The following is an 11,492-nucleotide window of genomic DNA, read 5'->3' on the forward strand; positions in this document are numbered from 1 at the left end:
TTATCAGGAAACTCTAGAAATTCCTTATTTCATTGAATGTCCATCTCCTTGCTTGAAATAGTGTTGTCAACTCTGCTGGGTAACTGATCCTTGGTTGCAGTCCCAGACTCTTTGACTTATGGAATGTCATATTCCAATTTCTTTTTTAATGTAGAAGCTGAGAGGTCCTGTGTGACCTTGACTGTAGCTCCTTGATATTTGAATGGTTTCTTTCTGGCTACCTGTAGTATTTTCTCCTTCACTTCATACTTCTGGAATTTTTCAATGATATTCTTTTGTGTTTTTAGTTTGGGATCCGTTTTGTGAAGTGAATGGTGCATTCTTTTAATGCTATTTCTTCCTCTGGATCTAGGACTGCTGGGCAGTTTTCCTTGATGATATCTTGGAAGATATTGTCCAGGTTCTTTTTTTATCTCTCCTGTATCTATTTTCCATGTCAGTTGTTTTTCCAACTAGATATTTCACATTTTCTTCTGTCTTTTCATTCCTTAGATTTTGTTTGACTGATTCTTGATATATCTCGTATATTCATTCACTTATCCTTGCCCAATTCTAATTTTTATCAAATTACTTTCTTCAGTTAACATTTGCATCTCCTTTTCCATCTGTCCTATTATTCTTTTTAAGAAATAATTTTGTCCAGTTAGTTTTTGTACTTCCTTTTCCATTTGTCCAATTTTCCTTGATAAGGAGCTGTTCTCTTCTGTGAATTCTTTTTTCATACTTTTAAAGTTATTGGTCAGTTTTTGTTGTTGTTGTTGTATTTCTCTGTTTTGGCTTTTAAAATCCTTCTTCAGCTCTACCAAGAGTGCTCTTCATGATTGTGATAGATTTATCATCGCTTCTGAAGTTTCAGATAGGATTGCAGCCTCAATTCTGACCTTCTTTCTATCTGTGTTTTGGTCCTTGTCCCCATAGAAAGATTCTATGGTATTTTCTTTCCTTCTTTCTTCTTTCTCATGATGATAAGGCTTTGTGTGTTGTGGCCTCTGGTTCTTTCAGCTAGAAGCTAAAGAACTTGGTGCTGAGTTGGCTGGTGTGAGAAAGCAGAGGCTGGGTGAAGTCTTTTTTGTGTTTCCCCGAATTTGCCCTGGAGCAAGATTGTTAAGTGTGGGCAAGGAGTCTTTTGGCCATGGTTGGTCTCCTCTGCTGAGCTAGAGCATAGGCAAGCTCAGTATTTGGTGATCTCAGCTGTCCTAGGGTCTTCATGATTACTCTGGGGTGCTGAGGCACTCCTGGAGTCCTGATGTTTGTGGTTATGAGGCTCCACCCCCCCTAGGGCTCTCAATCTCCTCCAGGTTTACTGAGTTATGGCTGTCAGGGACAGCTCTGGTCCTGTGCTGATCCCCTTCCACCAAAATCAGAGGGATCCTCCTTAGTGATTTTCCTAGGGTCACATACTACAATACTATTTGCTCTTTCTGTTGATCCTACTGATCCAGGACTTTTCTGGGGAAATGTTTTATGATTCTTTCAAGATCAACAAGTGGAGAGGGAGAGAGCATGTACTGATCACTCCACCAGTTTGGCTCCTGGAAGTTCAAGTAGGTGATTTACAGTCATTTTATCTGCAGGCTGATAGTGTCAGGAGCAGCCACTGCAGATACCTGGGACTCTGCATCTCTCACTCACTTGATTCTACTGGACTCCTGTCCTGGGCTGATAAGCCTAAAACTTCACAGTGCAGTTCCTGCCTCAGACAACCCAGGGTTTTCTGCTTGACCCTGCCATGGCGGGGACATGATGCCCCATATTCTGCGTGCTCCTCTACTCCCACAAAAGAGAAACTTCCCATAAACCTTCCAGTCTGTCCTGGCCTGTGAATCTGCTGCAGTCTGTCTTCTATTGGATTCTGCCCTTCCAAAATTTGGTAAGTTTCTCTTTTTAGAAGTATCAGAAGGAGTTTGTCTAAGAGCTTAGGTGAGTAGGTGTACTCATTCTGCCAGCTTGGTTCTATGCCCAACTTTAACCATTTTGCAATTGGGAAATGGCTTTTATTTTTATAAATTCAGCTCATATGCTGAGTGAAAGGAGCAGAATCAGGAAAATGTTGTACTCAGCCACAATAACAGTGTGCAGGGAATGTTTCTGGTAGACTTAGTCCTTCGTAACAAAGCAAGGACCTAAGAAATTCCCAATGGACTTTAGAGGCAAAATGCCTTCCACATCCAAGGAAAGAACTATGGAATTGGATCCTAGAATGAAGCAGATCACTTACTTTTGTATTATATCTTGTTTTGTTTTGTTTTATGATTTCTACCATTCATTTTAATTCTTCTATTCAACATGACTAAGGTGCAAATTTATTTAATAGGAAGGTATTGTACAACCTATATAAAATAGCAAATCATCTTGGGGGGAAGTGGGGAAAAGGTGACGAGGAAGGGGAAAGATATATGGAAGTGATTGCAGAACACTGAAAACAAATGAAATAATTTAAAAATAAACCCAGCTCAGTTCCCTGTATATTTTAGAAATAAGTCCTTTATCAGAGAAATTTGCAATAAAAACGTTTCCCAGTTTCATGTTTACATCTGATTTTGACTGTTTAAGCATATCATGTATGAGAAAATCAAAAGACTAGAGAACTCAATATTTACAAAATGAAGAAATTTTTATTTGTGAAATTCACTTTTTCATTCAAGATTTTATCAAAAGTATTATCAATCTAGGTCCAGGTGAACCTCTAAGATCTGGGCATCTTTAGTAGACTATGTAATATTCCCCCTCAAAGAAATGTCATTTTTTTTAAACTTTGTCATGAGCCCAGAAGTCTTGTCTATATTGAAGGAATAATGAGCTCTGGGAAATATATTTACATATTGAGAAGCAGGATTATAATTCACAATTACAGAAACCCCTAAATGGACATAGAATAAAACATTTCTTTACACCATACCACATGCTATGAAAGGTTCATAAATGTATCTGAGAGATAGAGTTGAACATGCTTCAGTGACCTTAAGATTCATCTGATTTAAAACACATTTAAGAACTATGTGCTAAAAGCAGATTTAGACTTGGGGAAAAAAAAATATCACAATTCATAAAAGGTATGCTTAATGTCCAAAGCAATAAAAGTGTGGTAACATGATAAAAAATGTCAAAAATCTTGTGAAGTGATGTCAAATCATCCAAACCTGCATTAATCAAAAAGTAACATCTATTTGAAGAAATAAAAATTTATAAACTTTTATCATATACATCGATAAATTTCGTTCTTTTATTTTGCCCCAAACAATGCACCACTGTATTAAGGTTTCTTAAACCATATTAAATTAGTGTTATGGATCTCATCTGGCTCTCTTTTCTCTCTTTTTCAGAGAAGCCTGTTTTTCAGTTATCTTCTGTGTAACTATTCTTTCTTTCATTATATTACTGTAGAGGAAGCTTTCTGTTGCATGTTTCAGCCAACTTACATTCTAATTGTGTTGACTTTCTTGTTACCACAGAGAAAAGAAAGTTTCCTAATTCTTCTTGGAAAGTTAACTGTCCTTTGATTTTTTTCCCTCCTCAGTTCTCTACAGTAAACTATTCTTTTTTATATTGAATCCTTTGTGTTCTTTGAAATTTTTTTAGGTGGGCCATATAGTTGAATGTCATTTATGTACAGTAAGGGATTTATAAGATACATTCATTTGATTCCCTTTCTAACTTGGAAGTCATTATTAGTTCTCTTTAGTAGAGATGTTAATGAATTGAAAGCCCTGCTGAACCATAATAGGCTTTAATTGTGTATCCGTAAAATACCAGTTGAAATATCAGATTTTCTTGATATTGCACTGGTGACATGTTTTAAATAAAGAAAAGTTTTCAATAGGGATATTAAATACTCTAGCAATCTAGCTATGCTTTGTTCTATTTGTATTTTTATACTATATGAATAATCCATGAGTATGAAACTCTGTTAAAAACTTCATGGTAATTAATAAAGACAATATAAATATTATAGTACTTTCAGGAATCTTGTTCAACACAAAATTGAAAATAAGTTGATCATGATGGCAAAATAGGATGAAAGAATGCAGCTATTTGGTTCAACACTCACCCAAACTGATTTATAAACATACACCAAAATATCCTGATGGAATCCAGAAAATGTCACATGTAAGTCTTTATCCTACCTAGGGAAACAGGTTTGTAGCCTCTAAGGTTTGGACAGAAGCTAGCATCTAGAAGAGCACTCCAGCACCCAGGGAAAGACTGCACATCAGCACAAAAAGAAACTCCTAATAGGGACATACAGGCACTCCATACTCACACTGGAGCACTACAACAGGGTCAGGTGCTAACTGGTAGCTTTGCCAACAACCACCTACTCCTGGGTCACAGAATGAGGGCAGAAAGAGAGAAAGGGAAGTCTAAGAATAAAGGTCAGAAGCCAGCAACAACCTCATAATTGTGACTGAGAGTCTGTATTCAGACAGGACTTCACTTCCACTTTGTAGCCCAGCCAGCATATGAGTAATGAAGACAGGAAACCCAGACCAAAAGAGAGTCACTCTGATTGTTTGACTTTGAACCAAAAATAGATTGCCAGCTAGCTGATTCTTTCAGAGACTTCAGTGCAGCTCAGGAATTTGCAGAACCAGCATTAATGAGTCAGCAAACAGACTTTTACCTAGGTCAGATCAATTTGGGAGCACTGAAACCTGTCCCCAACCTGTCCTTGAGATCCTAGAATAACATATTATTCAATATATTTAAAAAGTAGCAATAGGGACAAGTCCAAACCTTTCCTCCAGAAGTGTGGCAAAGTCCAGTCTTGCATCAAATCCAAAGTTAGGAAGAATACTGAAAGAATTGGCAAACAAACAAAAACCACCCCACCAACACAAGCTATTATCGAGGCAGTATCACACAACATAGAAATGTAGAAGAAGGGCATGACCTCAAAATACACATAATAAATGCCTCAGAGAAAAATAGATTGAGCATAAATCCAACTAAAATTCCTGGAAGAGATGAAGCAAAAGCTATAAAAAAAAGAATTCATTTTTTAAAAATAAGTGGGATAAGAGTACTTGAGGGGAAAATTAGAAAAAAAAATATGTTATATAAGGAAACATTGGAAAGAGAATTAATAGTTTGACATGAGACATACAATCAACAAACTCTGAAAATTTGAATGAACCAAATAGAAGTCAACCATTAAATTAAACAGCATGACAATTATATAACATTATTAACAATAAAGTCAAAAGGCTTAAAAAATTAAAGGGAGTATATAGTATTTCATAGTAAAAACAACAGACCTCTAAAAAGAATCTAGGAGAAAAAATTAAAAATCATTGCATTATCTGACTACGGTGACCAAAAAGAAAGAGTGTAGACATCTTATTTCAAGAGATATTGAAAGAAGAGACAGAGGCAAGATAGCAGAATTCAGGCAGCAACTTGGGTAAACTCTCTCAATATTGGCCTCAGAAGACTTTAAAATTTCCATTCCTTCTTAATTTTTCATAGTGTTCCACCATATGTAACTTTCCTAAAATTCTATTTACTTCCTTACCTTCATCCTTGTTTATTTTTATAATTACATTTATTGAGTTGAGAGAGGGGGAGGTTGAGGTCCCTCACTAGTATAGCTTTGTTGTCTATTTCTTCCTTAAGATCTTCTCTAAGAATTTGGATTCTATACCATTTAGTGCATGTATGTTTAGTAATGACATTGCTGCATTGTGTATGGTACCTTTTAGTAGTATGTAATTTCCTTCCTTATCTCTTTTAATTAGATGTAATTTTGCTTTCGTTTTCTGTGAGATCAGTATTGCTACCCCTGCTTTTTTACTTTAACTGAAGCACAATATTTTCTGCTCCAGCCTTTTACCATTACTCTATATGTATCTCTCTACTCTAAATGTCTTTCTTGTAAACAATATATTGCACGAATTTAATTTTTAATTTGTTCTGCTACCCCCTTCCATTTAATTGGAGAGTTCATCTCATTTACATTTACAATTATGATTATTATTTGTGTCTTTTCCTCCATGTTATTCCCCCACCTTTTATGCTTTTCTCTTTCCTTTCTCCCTTTCCCTGCACACCAGTGTTTTGTTTCTGACCACTGCCTCCCTCCATCTGCCCTTCCTTCTATTAGTCCCTTTCCCTTTTCTTTCTCTTTCCCTTTACTACTTCTTCCCTTCTTTCCTCTTTAGTTCCTATCTAACTCTCTCCTTTTCTTTCCTTTTTCTCATCTTACACCCTACAGAAATGTATTTCTACTCCCAATTGAGTGTGTATGTTATTCCCTCTTAGAGGCAAATCAGACGAGAGTAAGGTTCAAGCAATGCCGATCTCCCTCCCTTGTTTTCCTCTACTATAATAGGTCTTTGCACCACTTCGTGTCATGTAATTTACCCTTTGTCTACCTCCTCCTTTTCTATTCTCACTGCTCAAATCTTTTTTGTCCCTTAATTTTTCATCATCACATCAAAGTCAACTTATGCCAACAGTCCTATCTATGTATGCCCCTACTAAATGTCATAATAAAGATACAGATCTCAAGAGTTACAAAAATCATTTTTCCATGTGGAGATGTAAAAAGTTAAACTTCATTTAAAAACATTTTTTTCATTTGCAGTTTATATTTTCATACTTCTCTACTGCATTGTATTTGAAGATTAAGTTTTCAACTTTTTTTTGTATTTTTTTTAAACTATCTAAATACTGAGAAAAGTTTCAAGAGTTACGAATATTATCTTTCTATGTTGGAATGTAAACAGTTCAACTTCAGTAAGTCCCTTATGATTTCTCTGTCCTGTTTACCTTTTCATGCTTCTCTTGAATCTTGTGTTTGAAAATCAAATTTTCTGTTCAGCTTTGGTCTTTTCGTCAAGAATCCTTGAAAGTCCCCTGTTTCATTGAATGACCATTTTTTCTCCTGAAGTATTATACTCAGTTTTGCTGGTAAGTGAATCTTGGTTTTAATCCTAGTTCCTTTGACTTCTGCAATATCATATTCCAAGCCCTTCAATCCCTTGATGTAGAAGTTGCTAGATCTTGTGTTATCCTGATTGTATTTCCACAATACTCACATTGTTTCTATCTGTGTGCTTGAAGTATTTCCCCAGTTACACGTAAAGACAATTTTTAATATTCATTTTAAAAATTTTCAGTTCTAAGTTCTCTCCCCTCCTTCCTCCCACTCCAACCCTTAATGAGAAGGCAAGCCATTTAATATAGGTTACACATGTGTAATCAAGCAAAATTATCACCACTTTCCTCTTCTTTCTCAGTATAAAATCTTTCCCCCCCTCTCTTTTAGGTGAGATAATTTGCTCCTTTCTACTTCTCACTTTCTTATTCTCCCAGTACATTTCTTTTTCATTCCTTAATTTTATTTTTAGATATCTTCCATTCATATTGAACTTACACCTGTATCTTCTGTCTATATTCCATCTAACTACCTTAATGATGAGAACCATCTTATGAGTTGCAAATATCATTTTCCCATATAGGAATGTAAAATGTTTAACGTTACTAAGCCTCTCATTAGTTACCTTTACTATTTTTAATGTTTATCTTGAGTTTATATTTGAAAGTCAATTTTTATTAAGCTTTGGCCTTTTCACTAAGTATGCTTTAGACATTTCTTGGAACCAAGATGGTGGAGTAAGAAGTAAGTCACTTTCATTCTCCCTTTCTGACCTCTGAAAGCCCAAAAGATATTACCCCAGGAAAAACCCTGGAATAACTGAACCAGCAGAAATACAAGGTAAGGAGTCTTGTAGCCCAGGAAGCTTGGGAGATTAATGCAAAAGACCCCACTTGCTTTGCAGAAGGGGAAGCAGTACAGGATGGGAAGTGTCTCAGCAAGCTAGTGGCAAACCACACCTCAGCAAACATGGAGGAAATTATGAGCCCAAAGGTGGTGGAGCAGGTAAACACCAACACAAGTACCCCTGAGTGCATCATCACAGGCAGGAAAACCAGTAGGCACCAGTTCAGAAAACTACTGTGTGGACCACAGATCCAGGCAGGCAGGCATTCTAAAGCAGCCAAATCTTCCAGTACTCTAAAGAAATTTGGGTAACCAGGCATCCTGCAGGGAACAGACTGCCAATACTCACTCCAAGAGCTAGAGTGTTGCTAACCACAGCTCAGCACCAGGTAAGCTGCCAGACACCAACACCTTTCAGCTGCCAACACCTGAGGTCCCAACACAAAAAAGGAGTAACTATCTCCAGAGCTCGAAGCAAAAGAAGACTGAGTCAGTGTCCCTTGTGCTCCATCAAGAGAGCTCTACTTTAAAAGACAAACATAATGAGTAAAAAATAAAAATGGACAATGACCAGAGATTTTTATAATGGGGACAGGGAAGATCAAGGCACAATTCAGAAAAAGATAACACTGTCAATATACCTACATCCAAAACCTCAAAAGAAAATATGAACAGGCATCAAGCCCCAAAGACTTCTTATAAAAGTTCAAGAAGAATTTGAAAATTCAAATAAGAGTGGCAGAAGAAAAAAAGAGGGAAAATAAATTGGAGGTATGCAAGAGAAAATAAATAATTTGAAAAAGGAAGAACAAAAATTGACTGTAGAAAGCATTTCTTTAAAAAATACAGTTGCTTAAATGGGGAAAAAAGTACGCTAAAGAAAGCAACTCCTTAAAAAATAAGAGAGACCAAATGGAAAAGGAATCACAAAAACTCATTGAAGAGAATTTTTTAAAAAGTAAAAAAACAAAAAAAAAGGTCAAATGGAAAAGGAGGTACAAAAGCTAACTGAAGAAAAAAATTTACTAAAATATAGAATTGGGTAAGTGAAAACTAATAACACTTTGAGACATCAAGAATCAGAAAAACAAAATCAAAAGAATGAAAAAAAAAATAGAAGCAAATGTAAACTGGTAAAACAACTGACCTGAAAAAATAGATCTAGGAGAGGTAATTAAAAAATTAATGCTCTACTTGAAAGTCATGATCAAAAAAAAGAAACCTGGACAGCACCCTTGAAGAAATCAGCAAGGAAAATGCCCTATGCCCCTAACAACCTAGGATTTTACCTTGGAGGATAGAATTGTCATTGAAAGAATCCACAAATCACCTACTGAAATAGGTCTCAAACTGACAACACCGAGGAATATTGTAATCCAATTTCAGAATTTCCTGGTCAAAGAGAAAATACTGCAAGCAACCAGAAAAAAAAGCAATTTAAATATTATAGAATCACCATCAACATTATGGAGGATGTTGTAGCTTTTATCTTAAAGAATCAGAGGATGTGGTATATGATATTCTATAAGGCAAAGGAGCTTGGCTTACAACCAAATATCAACTATGCAGCAAAAATGAGCACAATTTTTCAAGGGAAGACATAAGCATTCAAAAAATAAGAGGTTTTCAGAAACTTCCAGATGGAAAGACCAGAGGTCAAGAGAAAATTTGATCTTCAAACACAAGTGTCAAAAGGGGCATGAAAAAGTAAACAGGAAAGTACAAAACAAAAATGTTATTCAAAGAAAGGTAAACCTTTTACATCCCTGCAATGGAAGATGACACTTGTAACTCTAGAGAACTCTATTGTTATTACGCCATTTAAAAGGGATACATATAACCAGAGGGCATGACTATAAGTTAACTTTGGTGTGATGATAAAAAAAGCAAATTAAGTAGTGAAAAGGGATTCTACTGGAAAAAGAGGGAAGGAAAAGGCAGACAAAGGGCAAATTATATCACATGAAAAGTCACAAATATCTATTGCAGTAGAGAGAAAGGGGGAAAGTGAGTATTGTTTGAACCTTACTCTCATCAGATCAGGCTTAAAGATTATTAACATAATCAGTCAGGTTTAGAAATCTAACACTATAGGAAGTAGGAGAGGAAGGGAAAGAGAGGGGATAGATAGAAATGAGGGAAGAAGTAGAAGGTGAAAAGGGGAAGAAAAATGAGGGGGGTTGAAAGAAAGCATGGCAGACTGAGGGAGGCAGCGGTAGATACTAAACTCTAGTGAGGCAAGAAAGAGATAAAGGAGAGAGGAAAGCATAAATGAGAGCAGTGAGAATAGGGTGTGGAGAATCACACAAATATTGAGGTAACTGTGAATGTAAATAGAATGAACTCCCCCATAAAACAGAAGTGCATTGCAAGTGGATTAAAAACCATAATCCAGTGGTTTAATATGTGGTTTAAAAGAAACATATCTGAGGCAGAGGTATACACAAAAAGTAATGGTAAAAAGCTGGAACAGAAAGTATTTTGCTAAGGTGAAGTAAGGAAAAAAAGCAGAAGTATCAATCTTGATCTCAGACACTCAGAAGATGACAACAAAATCAAGGTTTCTACATTCACAGCCTCCAAAAAATATGCAAGAGTCTCAGGCCATGAAAGAGTTCAAAAAAGGATTTTGAAAATCAAGTAAGATAGGTGGAGGAAAAAATTGGGAAGTGAAATGAGAGCTATGCAAGAAAATCATGAAAAGCAAGTCAACAGCTTGCTAAAAGAGAACCAAAAAATGCAGAAGAAAATAACACTTTTAAAAATAGACTAACCCACATGGTAAAAGAGGTCCAAAAAGCCAATGAGGAGAAGAATGCTTCAAAAAGCAGAAATGGCCAAATGGAAAAGGAGGTTCAAAAGTTCACTGAGGAAAATAGTTCTTTAAAAATTAGAATGGAGGATACAGCAGCAGGGACAGCTGCAGCCGCTGTTTCTGGAGCTCTAAACCCACAGACTATGGGGGATGAAATGCCCCACTCCTACTGGAAGTAGAGAACTACTATGACAAATGACTCAAAAGTCAAACAAATGACTGGGGAAATGACCAAAACTTGAAAGAGAATAAGGTCAAAGAATCTTATATTGGTGACAAGGAAGATCAATACATATAACTAGAAAGAGACGACGAAGTCAAAGCTCCTGCATCCAAAGCCTCCAAGAAAAAAATATGAGTTGGTTTCAGGTCATGAAAGAGCTCAAATAAATAAAACTAAAAGCTAGTTTTATGAAAATAAAACAATAAAATAGAAATAATTTTGTTTAATTTGTTTAAAAAAAAGAAAGAGGCAAGAGAAATAACAAATATAAAAGAAAAATAGGGCGAACTTACCACCAATGAAGAGAAAATTAAGATAATTAGTATCTATTTTACCCAACTACACCCAATAAATCTGACAGGATTTTGAAAATCAACTAAGAGAAGTAGAGTAAAAATTGGAACGAGAAGTGAGAGTGATCCAAGAAAATCATGAAAAATGAGTCAACTGTTTGCTGAAGGAGAACCCCCAAAATGGAAAGAAAATATCACTTAAAAAATAGACTAACCCAAATAGAAAAAGATATCCTAAAAGCCAGTGGGAAGAAGAATGCCCTAAAATCCAGGATAGGCCAGAGAGAAAAGGTGATCCAAAAGCCCATTGAAAAAAATAATTCCTTAAAAATTAGAATGTAGCACATGGAAGCTAATGACTTTACGAAAATAAAGATATTATAAAACAAAACCAAAGGAATGAAAAATAGCAGACAATGTGAAATACCTCACTGGAAA

The sequence above is a fragment of the Notamacropus eugenii genome, chromosome 3 (assembly GCF_028372415.1).
Source record: "Notamacropus eugenii isolate mMacEug1 chromosome 3, mMacEug1.pri_v2, whole genome shotgun sequence".
NCBI classification, from domain to species: Eukaryota; Metazoa; Chordata; class Mammalia; order Diprotodontia; family Macropodidae; genus Notamacropus; species Notamacropus eugenii.